At 36.0% G+C, this 12,113-nt stretch overlaps 1 pseudogene; it reads left to right on the top strand.

Moving 5' to 3' along the window:
- Positions 1-1,118: 1,118 nt before the first annotated feature.
- LOC116276306 lies at positions 1,119-8,822 on the top strand (annotated as a pseudogene).
- Positions 8,823-12,113: the final 3,291 nt, after the last annotated feature.

Raw genomic sequence — 12,113 nt, 5'->3', positions numbered from 1 at the left:
GAACTCTACGAGGAAAACTAAAAAACACTGATGAAAGAAATAATAGATGACACAAACAAATGGAAACATATCCCATGCTCATGGATGGGTAGAATCAATATTGTGAGAATGATCATACTGCCAAAAGTAATCTACAAATTCAATGCAATTGCCATCAAAATATCATCATCATTCTTCACAGAATTAGAAAAACAAGTCTATGTCTTTTGATTGGAGACTTTCACCTATTTATCAAGAGGTAAGGACTTGCTACTGCCATTTTGTTACTTGTTTTTTGGTTATTTTGTAGATATTTTGTTCCTTCCTTACTATATGGATGTCTTCTTTTGTGATTAGATAATTCCTTCTGGTGTGCTTTGATCCATGACTTTTTTTTTTTTTTAAGACAGAGTTCTGTTCTTGTTGTCCAGGCTGGACTGCAATGGCACAATCTTGACTCATTGCAACCTCTGCCTCCCAGGTTCAAGCGATACTTCTGCCTCAGCCTCCTGAGTAGCTGGTATTACAAACACGTGCTACCACGCCTGGCTAATTTTGTATTTTTAGTAGAAATGGGTTTTCTCCATGTTGACCAGGCTGGTCTTGAACTCCTGACCTCAAGTCATCTGCCCGCCTTGGCCTCCCAAAGTGCTGGGATTACAGGCGTGAACCACCACACCTGGCTGATTCATTACCTTTTATCTTTTGTATACCTACAAGCTTTTGCTTTGTGTTACTGCAGGGCTTACATAAAACATCTTATAGTTACAACCTCAAGATTATTTTTTAACATTATAGCTTAAGAAGCTTGATTATGATGCTCTTTGATTTGCTTCGTTTGTTTGATGTTTTCTTTGTTATATAATTTGGGATTCTCTGTAATTTTTTAATCTGTGGTTTTTCTTGTCTCACTATTTTGAAAGATTTTTAGCCGTTTTCCTTTTGTATCTTTGATTGATTCTCTTTTCTTTCTGAAATTTCAATTACATGTATGTTAAACCATTATCTATCTTTCCATAGCTCTTGGGCCACTTTAATTTCTCAATCTTTATCTTTCTGTATTTTGGTAGAAATAATTTTTATTAAACTACATTATTTTAGGGGAAATATATTTCTAGGAATCCTTTAAAGTAGAAGCCATGAAGGAAGGATCACTCACTGAGTTTTCATTTTGGAGGAGTACCACACCTACAAAATCAATGTATCAAAACCATCAAGAGGTAAATAAATGCCTCTCTATATCTCTAATCAACCTCCGATATTTTGATAGAACTTTTAATGACTGAATCCAACTGAAGTCAGCTGGCAAGGAAGCCCAAATGATGTATGTTAGGACTCATCTTCCAGGGATAGAAAGATAGGTAGAGAGAGGTAGGAAATGAGTGGAGGAGAGAATAGATTTACCATTCTTGTCAATTTGAAAATGTAAAATAATTTATCAGCATAGTTTAATTTGTATTACTCTTATGCAGGAGGTTGTCATGTTTATGGGCCATGTTTACTTACTTGAGACATTTTCAGATTTTCTTTGTATCTAAGAACAATGTTCGATTATATATATATATATATATTATTCCACAATACATTTTCTATAAATGTAAGATATTCCATACACACTTACTTAAGACATTTTCAGATTTTCTTTACAGCTAAAAACAATGTTCTATTTTAATTTATATATATATGTATGTTTTATAAATATAAGATTTTCCATACATACACATATATACAATTTCCTATGGTTGTATAACAAACATGGTGGGTTAATGAAAAAGAAATTTATTCTTTCATGACTGCTAGCTATCCTTGGTACTCCATGGCTGATAGCTCCACCACTCCAATCTCCACCTCCCTCTTCAAATTACTTCTTCCTCTGTGTGTGGGTGTCTTCTTTTCTGTCTGTCTCAAATATTCCTTTGCCTTTCTCTTATAAGAACACTGGTCATTAAATTTAGGGCCCATATGGATAATCTGAGATGACCTCCTCATCTCAAGATTCTTAACTTATTTATATCTGCAAAGACATTTTTCAAACAAGATAATGCTCACAAGTTCCAGAGATTTGGTATGAAATCTGAAGCCATGGTTTTGGAGCCATGTTTCACCATATCACATATGTTATATATTAGAGGACTTCAAAACTCCATGGAAAAAAATGAATTAAAAGACAAAACTTAAAAGAAATATAAACTGTTGCTCAGCATAAACTCCATCAAGGTCAAGACACTTTTGTAAGAAATGATAATAGTCATTTAGTTCCTCCCTAGAAACCTGAACATCCTGGCAAGTTTACCATGTCAATGAAGTCCTTTTTACATTATTAACTGAAGAAAAATGGGTGCCCTTTATAGTTCTTCCTAAGATTAAGAAAGCAAAAGAAATCAAAAGGAACCAAAATGGGACTGTGAGGTGGATGTCTAATGATTTCCCATCAAAACTCACATAACTTTGCCCTTGGTTGGTGAGAGGAATGAGCAGAAGCATTGTTGTGGTGGGGAGGGACTTTCTGGTGAAGGTTTACAAGGCGTTTTTCTGCTAAAGCTTTGACTAAATTTCTTAAAACACTGTCATAATGAGCAGATGTTATTGTTCTTTGGCCCTCTAAAGAATCAACAATGCTTGAGTATCCCAAAAAACTTTTGCCATGACCTTTGCTCTAGACCAGTCTGTTTTTGCTTTGACTGGACCACTTTTACTTCTTGGTAGTCATTGCAGAATCATACTGGTAAAATCATGTTTAATTTCTTATTAATTCTTCAAAAAAAAGTTTCAGGATCTTGATCTTAACCTGTTTAAAATTTGGCGGATCACAAGGTCAGGAGATCGAGACCATGGTGAAACCCCGTCTCTACTAAAAATAGAAAAAATTAGCCGGGCGCAGTGGCGGGCGCCTGTAGTCCCAGCTACTCGGGAGGCTGAGGCAGGAGAATGGCGTGAACCCGGGAGGCGGAGCTTGCAGTGAGCCGAGATTGTGCCACTGCACTCCAGCCTGGGCGACAGAGCAAGACTCCGTCTCAAAAAAAAAAAAAAAAAAAAAAAAAAAAAATTTCTACTGAAAGCTTTGCTCTTGTCTGCAACTGATTTGAGCACAATGGTTTTGGCACCCATCGAGCAGAAAGTTAGTTCAACTTTAATTTTTTAGTGAAAATTATGTAAGTTGAATCAATATATTTACAGTTTGGCTATTGTTTCAGTTGTTAATTATTGATCATCTTCAATTTGGGCACAAAGAATGTTAATTATTCTTCTCTTAAATTGATGTGGATGGTCTGCTAGTGTGGGCTTTATCTTCAACATCATCCCTCCCTTTATAACATGAGTTCTCCATTTGTAAACTGCTGAGCTCTTTGGTGCCCTGTTCCCACAAATTTTACATAAAGCATCAATGATTTTAGCATTCTTCCACTCAAGTTTCACCATAAATTTTATGTTTGTTCTTGCTTCAATTTCAGCAAAGTTCATATTGCTTCAATAGGGGCTCTTTTCAAATCTGTGTCTTTTCCTTCTTAGTGCCTCAAAATAGATCCTGCTCAGAAATGTTAAAACTAGTTAGTGCAAGTTAATTTTGGTGTGAACCATTTTGGAAATCCACGCACAGTTTTTTCATGATGTGTATTTTCCATGAATCTTTTGAATCTCCTGTATAACTCAAGTAAGTCTATCTTATTAATTATGCTGTTCTGTTATTCCTACCTATATTTCTGTCCACTTGATGTGTCATGGCATATGATAGGTGAATTAAAATGCCCTAATTTAATGTTTCTATTTATCCTCAAGTCTTCTATAATTTCAGCTTTATTCATATTTTTGCTAAATTATTTGCTGCATAAAAATGTATGATTATTATATCTTCATGTGAATTCTACTTTTAAATTTTTATAAAACACCCTCCTTGTGATTTTTATGTTGAATTCCAATTTCTAATAATGTGACTGACCCGTGTTCGATTTTAGTTAAATTTGTTTGGTTTATCATTTTTCAACCTTTACTTTTCAATTGTTTTAAATTATTTATTTTGTTTTAGATGTCTTTTTTAACATGTAGCATGTAGTTTTATACTTTGACCAACATAAAATGTATTTAATATGTTTTTAGTCATATAAATTTATTTATGTGACAGGTACATTTGATCATAATTATTATATTTTATTATGTTTTCTCTTAAGAGTATCCAACACTCCTTACACAACTATATTTCTTTTAAAACTCTCCTGTCTCTTGCTCTATTTGCTGCTGTAAATGGATTCCAAAACAACTTTTAATTGACACTCCCCCACATTGCCTCAGTTCATCTCTCATTCTGCACCAGCTGCCTGTTGTCCCAAAGTTTCAATGCTAATTCCACTATGGCACCCTCCTGGAAACTTATGCATAAGAAATCTGGAACCATTTGGTTTTAGTTGACTTTTTAAAAATGCTTTTTAGAGTCAGAGTTGTATTATTAAACATAATTATGCCTGATACTTTATTTGTCCATTTTACCTCATATCTTTTTATGCAAATATTAAAGATAAGGAAACTATTATAAATATTCCACCTCCTACCTTCTTTACCATTTTCCACATATTGAGTTTAAATCAAATGTTATATCGCAAGTTAAATTTTAATGTCACTATATTCTGTTTTGTCACCATGATCTTTTTTTTTTTTTTTTTTTTGAGATAGAGTCTTTTTTTGAGATAGAGTCTCCCAGGCTGTAGTGCAGTGATGCAATCTCAGCTCACTGCTACCACTGCCTCTCGGATTCAAGCGATTCTTCTGCCCCAGGCTCCCGAGTAGCTGGGACTACAGGTGCATGCCACCACATCTGGTTAATTAATTTTTTTGTAGAGATGGGGTTTCACCGTGTTCGACAGGCTGGTCTCAAACTCCTGACCTCAGCTGAGATTACAGGTGTGAGCCACCACACACAGCCTTCCCTTTTGTTTTAATCTTCCTTCTACATTTAAGTAGATTCAGTACTCTCTACCAAGCCTTAACCTGTAGTTTTTAAATCAACTTCCGTTTGGCTGATGGTTGTCCTCCAATAGATTCCCAAAAGGGGATCATGAAGCCTACATTTTCAAAGTTTCTGGATATTTACAACTCCATACAGCATTTATATTTGCATCACAATTTCATTTTATTATTAAATGCTTTGTTCACTGTTTCCCTACGGATTGTGTAGATGTTCCTTTAATAAATTTCTGTGAGAGTCTATATATATATATTTTTTTCTTATAAGTGACTTATTCTTTTTATCTAAATGCCCAAATAATTTATTTTAAAATTTTGATACCCAGAACTTTTCTCTACAAAAAGGATTTTTTTTTTTTTGTTTTAAGGACTCTGTTCTTCAATTTTCTCTTTAAAGATTAGTCCATGCTTGCCGGGCACGGTGGCTCACGCCTGTAATCCCAGCACTTTGGGAGACAGAGGCAAGCAAATCACGAGGTCAGGAGATCATCCTGGCCAACATGATGAAACCCCATCTCAACTAAAAACACAAAAAAATTAGCTGGGCATGGTGGTGCGTGCCTGTAGTCCCAGCTAGTTGGGAGGCTGAGGCAGGAGAATCACTTGAACCTGGGAGGTGGAGGTAGCAGTGAGCCAAGATCGTGCCACTGCACTCCACCATGGTCACAGAGCTAGACTCTGTCAAAAAAAAAAAAAAAAAAAAAGTCACTCCATGCTTTTCTGTGTAGTCTAATTATGCGTACACTACATCTCTTCTGTTAACTGTTTCTATTATTGTCTCTAATTTAGTTAAATTTTGTATTCATTTCTATTCTCTGTGACCCTAAATTTGTATTTAACAGTGATTTTTCTTTCATGTGTTCCTTTCATTATCTTCCTTTTTTTGGACTCAGAAAATGATACTCCAAAGTTTAGGCCTCAGAAGCAGCCTCCGAAGCAAATCTCTGTCTGATCTTCTCCTGTCCTGACAGAGAAACCACAGTCCCTTTTCCCCAAGGCAAATGGTTGAAAGTAGAACCCATTTTCCCCGAAGCCATCCATAAAACCTAAAAATATTACTCTAAGCTTTGCCCCTTTCTGTGTAAGAACTGGCCATAAAAAATTTCCTGACCTACCTAGTTTGATGATGGGTTGCAAGTCCCTCACTCCCGAGTGTCCTGCCCCATATCTGGGAGAAGGAGTGCTGCACAGAGAGGCCAAAAGGAATCTGAACGAACGGGCCTTGCAGAGTTTCCCCCTTCAGTCTATTCCCATTAAGTCATACTCTTTCTCCAGTCACATTTCTAGGTGGTTGTCCATTCTTCATCAAACCTCAGCATACAAATAGACAGTTTTTCTGGAGTCTTTGAGTCTTCATTCTGAAGGCTCCCATGTCATATAAAACTCTGATTAAATAATTGTGTTATGCCTTTCCCTTGTTAGCTTTCTTTTGTTATGTGGGTGTTGACCATGATCTTTGAGATAAGTGAGGAAAGGTATAACCCCTTTTCACCCCTACATATATGGATTTTTAAAATTTTTCCCACCACATATTTTCTAACCTCTTCCAGATGGCATTTCCTCTCCACCTATTATCTCACTATTTTTTCTTTGAGCTTTTGTAATTTTTATTTACGCTTTTGTTTCATAGAGGCAGATGATTCATTAAAGGTTTTTGTTTTTTCTTTGTTTAAGTTCATTGAAAAATGTTAGTTCACAATTTTCTTCTTTGTGACAACATTTTTCTGGTATTTTTTTTCTGTTATCTAGTTTCACTATGTATTTGAATATGTTCTGTGCTGTTATATTTTTGATTCTTCATCTTCGAAGGAGAAAAGTTATTTCTGGACTACCTATTTATAGGAGTCTCTGGGGAGAGGTCGATGGCTGTGTTCCAGGCTGGTAGCAATTTTCCATAAGATTCAGGATGTGGTGTGTGAATTCTTTAAACTTTTCCACCATCCCATTCAATAGAAATACAAGGTTTAGAACTGTCCACAGGAAAAAGACTCCTTTTCCCCCATGTAACGAAAATCAGCATCTTCCAGAAAACATGGCTAACTATGTTGGAGTCCCAGTACATTGCAGCCACCCTTTCTTATCAAAATAAAATGGGTCCAGAGCAGCTCTCCCTAATACCAGCAATTTCACATATTTTCTTCTGTGGCAAATAAAACATTTTAGATCAGTACAGTAGAGTGCTTTACTCACGTTGGAAAGTATACGTTTTCTATCTTCCTGAGCTTCAAAACAGAATTGTCGTCTTCTCACTTATTTGCATACCTTGTCTCCCACATTGTGCGCCACCCTTTTGCCCATTTCATAGCTGAGGGTTTCAGCTAGATTATAATTTGTCCAATAATGGAGTTTTCGTATTTGTATTCTGTTCTCCTAATCGCTTGTGGATGATTTAAAAGATGAATTAGGGGACATAAAAAATATATGTGGTGATCTTCAAACCTTGTGTAAGGGCTGTTATTTTACCACAGGTACAGGGGCTGGAGTTGGGGAGGGAGACGCATTCCTTATCTTGTGCAAGTAAGGAATTATATCTAAGCTCCAAGGTCAAAAGTATACATATTTATGTGTTTACCAAAATTCAAGCTAACAAGAATTTGTCTAGGTCAATCACCTCCTTAAGATATTCACCAGAGTTTGAACCTACATGGAGTAGGAGGCCAAACGATTTAAGCAGGAAGAAATGAAGATCTCAAAAAGTGTAAATATGTAGTAAAATTCAAAACAATAATGATGATTTAAAAGAAGTGCACTTTTAAACCTGTGTATAAGGTGTATAAGTCTCTTGTGAGACTTATACACAAAATAAAATATATGACAACAATAGCACAAAGGGGAAGTAAGAATAAATGAAATTATATTGTTACAAAGATTTTACAATCGTCATAGCAGTAGGAAAAGCACTAATATAAGGTGAATATCAAAAGGCAAAGATACAAACTACCCTATTTAATTGAAATAATGAAAGAAGCATTATATATGGCGTCCTTCTGCACACTGTGACAGGCAGCATCCAGGCAGCAGCTGCAGTCAAAGTCAGAGCAGGGGAGACCAGCTGCAGGCATGGCGTTGTGTCCTTCTGGGGAAGAGAAAGGGGTTGTCTGGAGCCAGCAGTTTCCAACTTCCTGGAGGTCATCTGGAGTTCGGTGAGAGCTGGGAAGAATGCAGTCAAAAGGAAACCTGGGAAGAAGCAGCTCTTCACCTGAAAAATGTTTGCTTTGCCTCAGTTAAGAATTCTTTCGTTGAGAAAGAGAATTATCATGTTACCATATTAACCGAAGGAGAGATGGACGTGACTCATGATTCAGAACCACAGAATGTGGAGCCTGAAAAAAAAGAAAGTTGGGACTGGGTTGCTTGGGAAGAATTTCCTCTACTAGATCAGCTTTTCTGGTCTCAAGGCCATGGTCCATTGAAAGAAGATTTGAACCACATGGTTGGATACAAAGGAAATCATTTCTGGTGACCAAGATTTATTGATTTTTTTTCAAAAAGGACAAAAATAAGGGCTGCTTAGGGAATGAAAAATATCTGCATTTCAGAACAACTCTATTTTATCGAAAAAGTTCTTGTGATTGCCAATTTATTTGCAGTGTCTTCATATGCTCAGCCAGTACTTGGGAACATTTTTCTGAAATACATCACTGAATTGTATTTCAGATACAGAGTATATGATAAATAGTGATATTATGGTTAATCCACTTTCCACGTTTATCTATGATATTTACTGTGCAGTTTGTCATTACCAGCTTGCATGGAGTAGGATGCAATCAAATTTGCCTGAGTGTTTCAGTTCAAATAGAGATCCTAATTCAAATAGTGTAATTCAGATTTAGACAATATGCTTGTAGGAAAAATATATCACATTTGTTGACTTACCCCTTTTATTTTAAAAAAAAAAAAAAAGGTAATATATTGTGACCATCTTTGCAACTAGACAGACGAGAACAGGCCTTTAGGGTATATTTCCTTGGTTTTGAATTGAGAATCTAACCTAAGAGAAGTGAGACAAGCCATCTAAGATCCATATCCTGTCATTAACAGGCTGTGAGATTTTGGGTTTCTCACTCTCTCTGAGATTCAGTGTCCTTATATGTAAGATAAGGAGATTAGACTAGAGCAGTGGGTCTCAAAGTGTGGTCTGGGGGGTCCTCAAGAGCCTTTTAAGGGAATTCAAAGTCAAAGCTATTTTTATAATACTAAGATGTCATTTATCTTTTTCACTCTCATTCTTTCATAAGCGTACAGAGGAGATTTTTAGAGGCTACCTAAGGTGTGATATTGTAAAAGTCCTAATGTAAAAGCAGATATGAGAGCCCAGCTTTCTTCTATTATGTCAGATATTAAAGAGATTTGTAAAAATGTAAAGCAGTGCCATTCTTGTCACTAATGATTTTTTTACTTTAGAAAAAGAGTAAAGTATTTATGTTAATATGTATTATTTGTAAATAGTTAATAGAATTTAAAAAATAAATCATTATATACATATATGTAATATTAACAAAAAGAGATAAAAGGATAATATACAGTCTTATCTAATACTAACTATATAACAAACATTAAATACTATTTTTTTATATTTTTAAAGTATCTAAATAGTCCCAAGGAATAGGTAGGCCCACAGAATGATAAAGAGAGAGAGAATAATATAATCTAGTTAAATAGTTTTGGCAAATTTTTAATGAAGTATTGAAAAAAAAAATCAAAGTAAAATTAAAAAAAAAAATAAAGAGTTGAGATCATACAATGGTCTCCTAAAAAGATTTAGCCAAGGTGTTCTGGAGTTTTGGCATCACTGCACCCCATTTTGAGGCTTCCTCTTGGCAGGCCAGGTATATCATTCCAGTGGCTCCAGGGGCAAGAGTAGCAGGTGGGAGGGAAAGTCAACTCTTGTCCATACTAGAACAAAGGCGACAATTCCCAGCAGAAATGACACCTGCCCCTGAGAAGTAATTGGAATGACAGAAATAATCAGAGATGGAATTCCAGAGAAGATATAGTGACTTGGCTATCCTTGGAAGATTGTTAAAATACTGTAGCTTTTTAAACCATTATACACTAGAGCTGAACCTAATGAGAAGGCCATGCAGGTGACTTCCAAGTGGTCATTACTGACTCACAAAATTTCACTTTGATCACTGCTTTTATTTTTTAATTTGAATTATTCATTTCTGAAATTGCAGCTTCCAGAGTTCATCAGAGAACCAAAATTTATAACTGTAATGTAGCCACGTTTAGATCCATTGAAGATTAAGTGACCCCAGCACTATAGAACTGAACAGTTCTATAGTGTTCAGTTGCTAAGTGCTCCACTAACAAATGATGCAGTAAAGCAGCTCAGGGCCGAACATGACCACACCTCAGACCACTGAGGCCTGGACTGGCTAGATAGCACAAATTATATGTCATTGTCATCCAAACTTCAAGTGTGCACAATCTTCCTTATTCTAGCAGAACTACTTGGAAATGTTAGAAATATGGAAGAATAAAAGGGCAGATGTTTTCAGTCCTTTGGTTATTAAATGCATATGAGCACACCTACTTTTTATTTTTGTTCACTGTTCTAACGTGAAGAAAGGCAGGAAGCATCAGCTTGATTGTTGTGAATTGTCTTTAAAAAGCTATGGTACCTCGCCGGGCGCGGTGGCTCAAGCCTGTAATCCCAGCACTTTGGGAGGCCGAGAGGGGCTGATCACGAGGTCAGGAAATCGAGACCATCCTGGCTAACACGGTGAAACCCCGTCTCTACGAAAAAAATACAAAAAACTAGCCGGGCGAGGTGGCGGGCGCCTGTAGTCCCAGCTACTCGGGAGGCTGAGGCAGGAGAATGGCATAAACCCGGGAAGCGGAGCTTGCAGTGAGCTGAGATCTGGCCACTGCACTCCAGCCTGGGCAACAGAGCGAGACTCCGTCTCAAAAAAAAAAAAAAAAGCTATGGTACCTCTAGGAATTTAGGTATTTCTCCTATCATGTTTGAAGAAAACGTCTGTAAATATTATTCTTTAGTAAAATAAAGTCAGTCATTCTAATATACAGAAATAGGATACAGAGAATTAATGAGTCTAATTCAGGAGGGGGGAAATGATATGGCATACTTTAAAAAATTACTAGACGATTGCAAAGTTGGGCATGCATATTTATTTGTAAATGCCAAGAGGACGCAAGTTGAATTAAAAATGTTTTAATATGGATAAAAATGGATAGATTTTAAAAACACTAAAATATTTAAATAAACATGAATTTATTTGGAACTGTCCACTATTGACAGAATTAAAAGGAGAAATTGTAGACATTTACAATTATATTCATAGGTTTATGCACTACTGTCTCTGGAAACAAAAAGTCATTGAGAATGTAGTATTTCAATAACAAAATAGTGAAGCAAAATTCCATTTTATTTCTCTATACCATAACTTATGCCAAGAAAAAATAAAAACAGTATCATGGCCAGGCACAGTGGCTCATCCCTGTAATCCTAGCCATTTGGCAGGCCAAGGCAGGCAGATAGCTTGAGCTCACGAGCCAGCCTGGGCAACATGGCAAAACCCCATCTCTACAAAAAATACAAAAATTAGTCGGTTGTGCTAGTGCACACCTGTAGTCCTAGCTACTTAGGAGGCTGAGGTAGGAGGATTGTTTGAGCTTGGGAGGTAGAGGTTGCAGTGAGCCAAGACTGTGCCACTGCACTCCAGCCTCTAGCCTGGGTGATAGAGCCAGACTTTGTCAAGAAACAAAAAAACAAACACCCAAAAAGTAATATCACTTACAATAGCATTAAAACTGTAAATTTCATAGAAATAAATCTATAAAATATGTGAACTCCATTGACAAAATATAAAATTTCACTAAAAACACTTTTAAAAACAAATAAATGGGGGAGATATGCCACATTCATAGATAGAAAAATAAAATATTATGAAGACACTAATTCTCCCCAAATATATTTACATATTTAATACTTTTTTTGCTCTTACTGTAGACTTAACACAGTAATTTTAAATAAAAGTGAAAAAATAGTAACCAGATCACTTGAAGAAAATCAAGTAGAGAGAACTTAGTCTCAAGATATCCTGACATATTATAAGGCTCTAGTCAGTTGGTTATTGTGGAATTGAAGCAAAGATTAAAAAACAAGACACCAGAACACAGTAGAGAAACAAGAAGTAAATCCACACACTTAT

This window comes from Papio anubis, chromosome 8, assembly GCF_008728515.1.
Source record: "Papio anubis isolate 15944 chromosome 8, Panubis1.0, whole genome shotgun sequence".
Classification (NCBI taxonomy): domain Eukaryota; kingdom Metazoa; phylum Chordata; class Mammalia; order Primates; family Cercopithecidae; genus Papio; species Papio anubis.
This window is presented reverse-complemented; position numbering and strand designations above follow the sequence as displayed.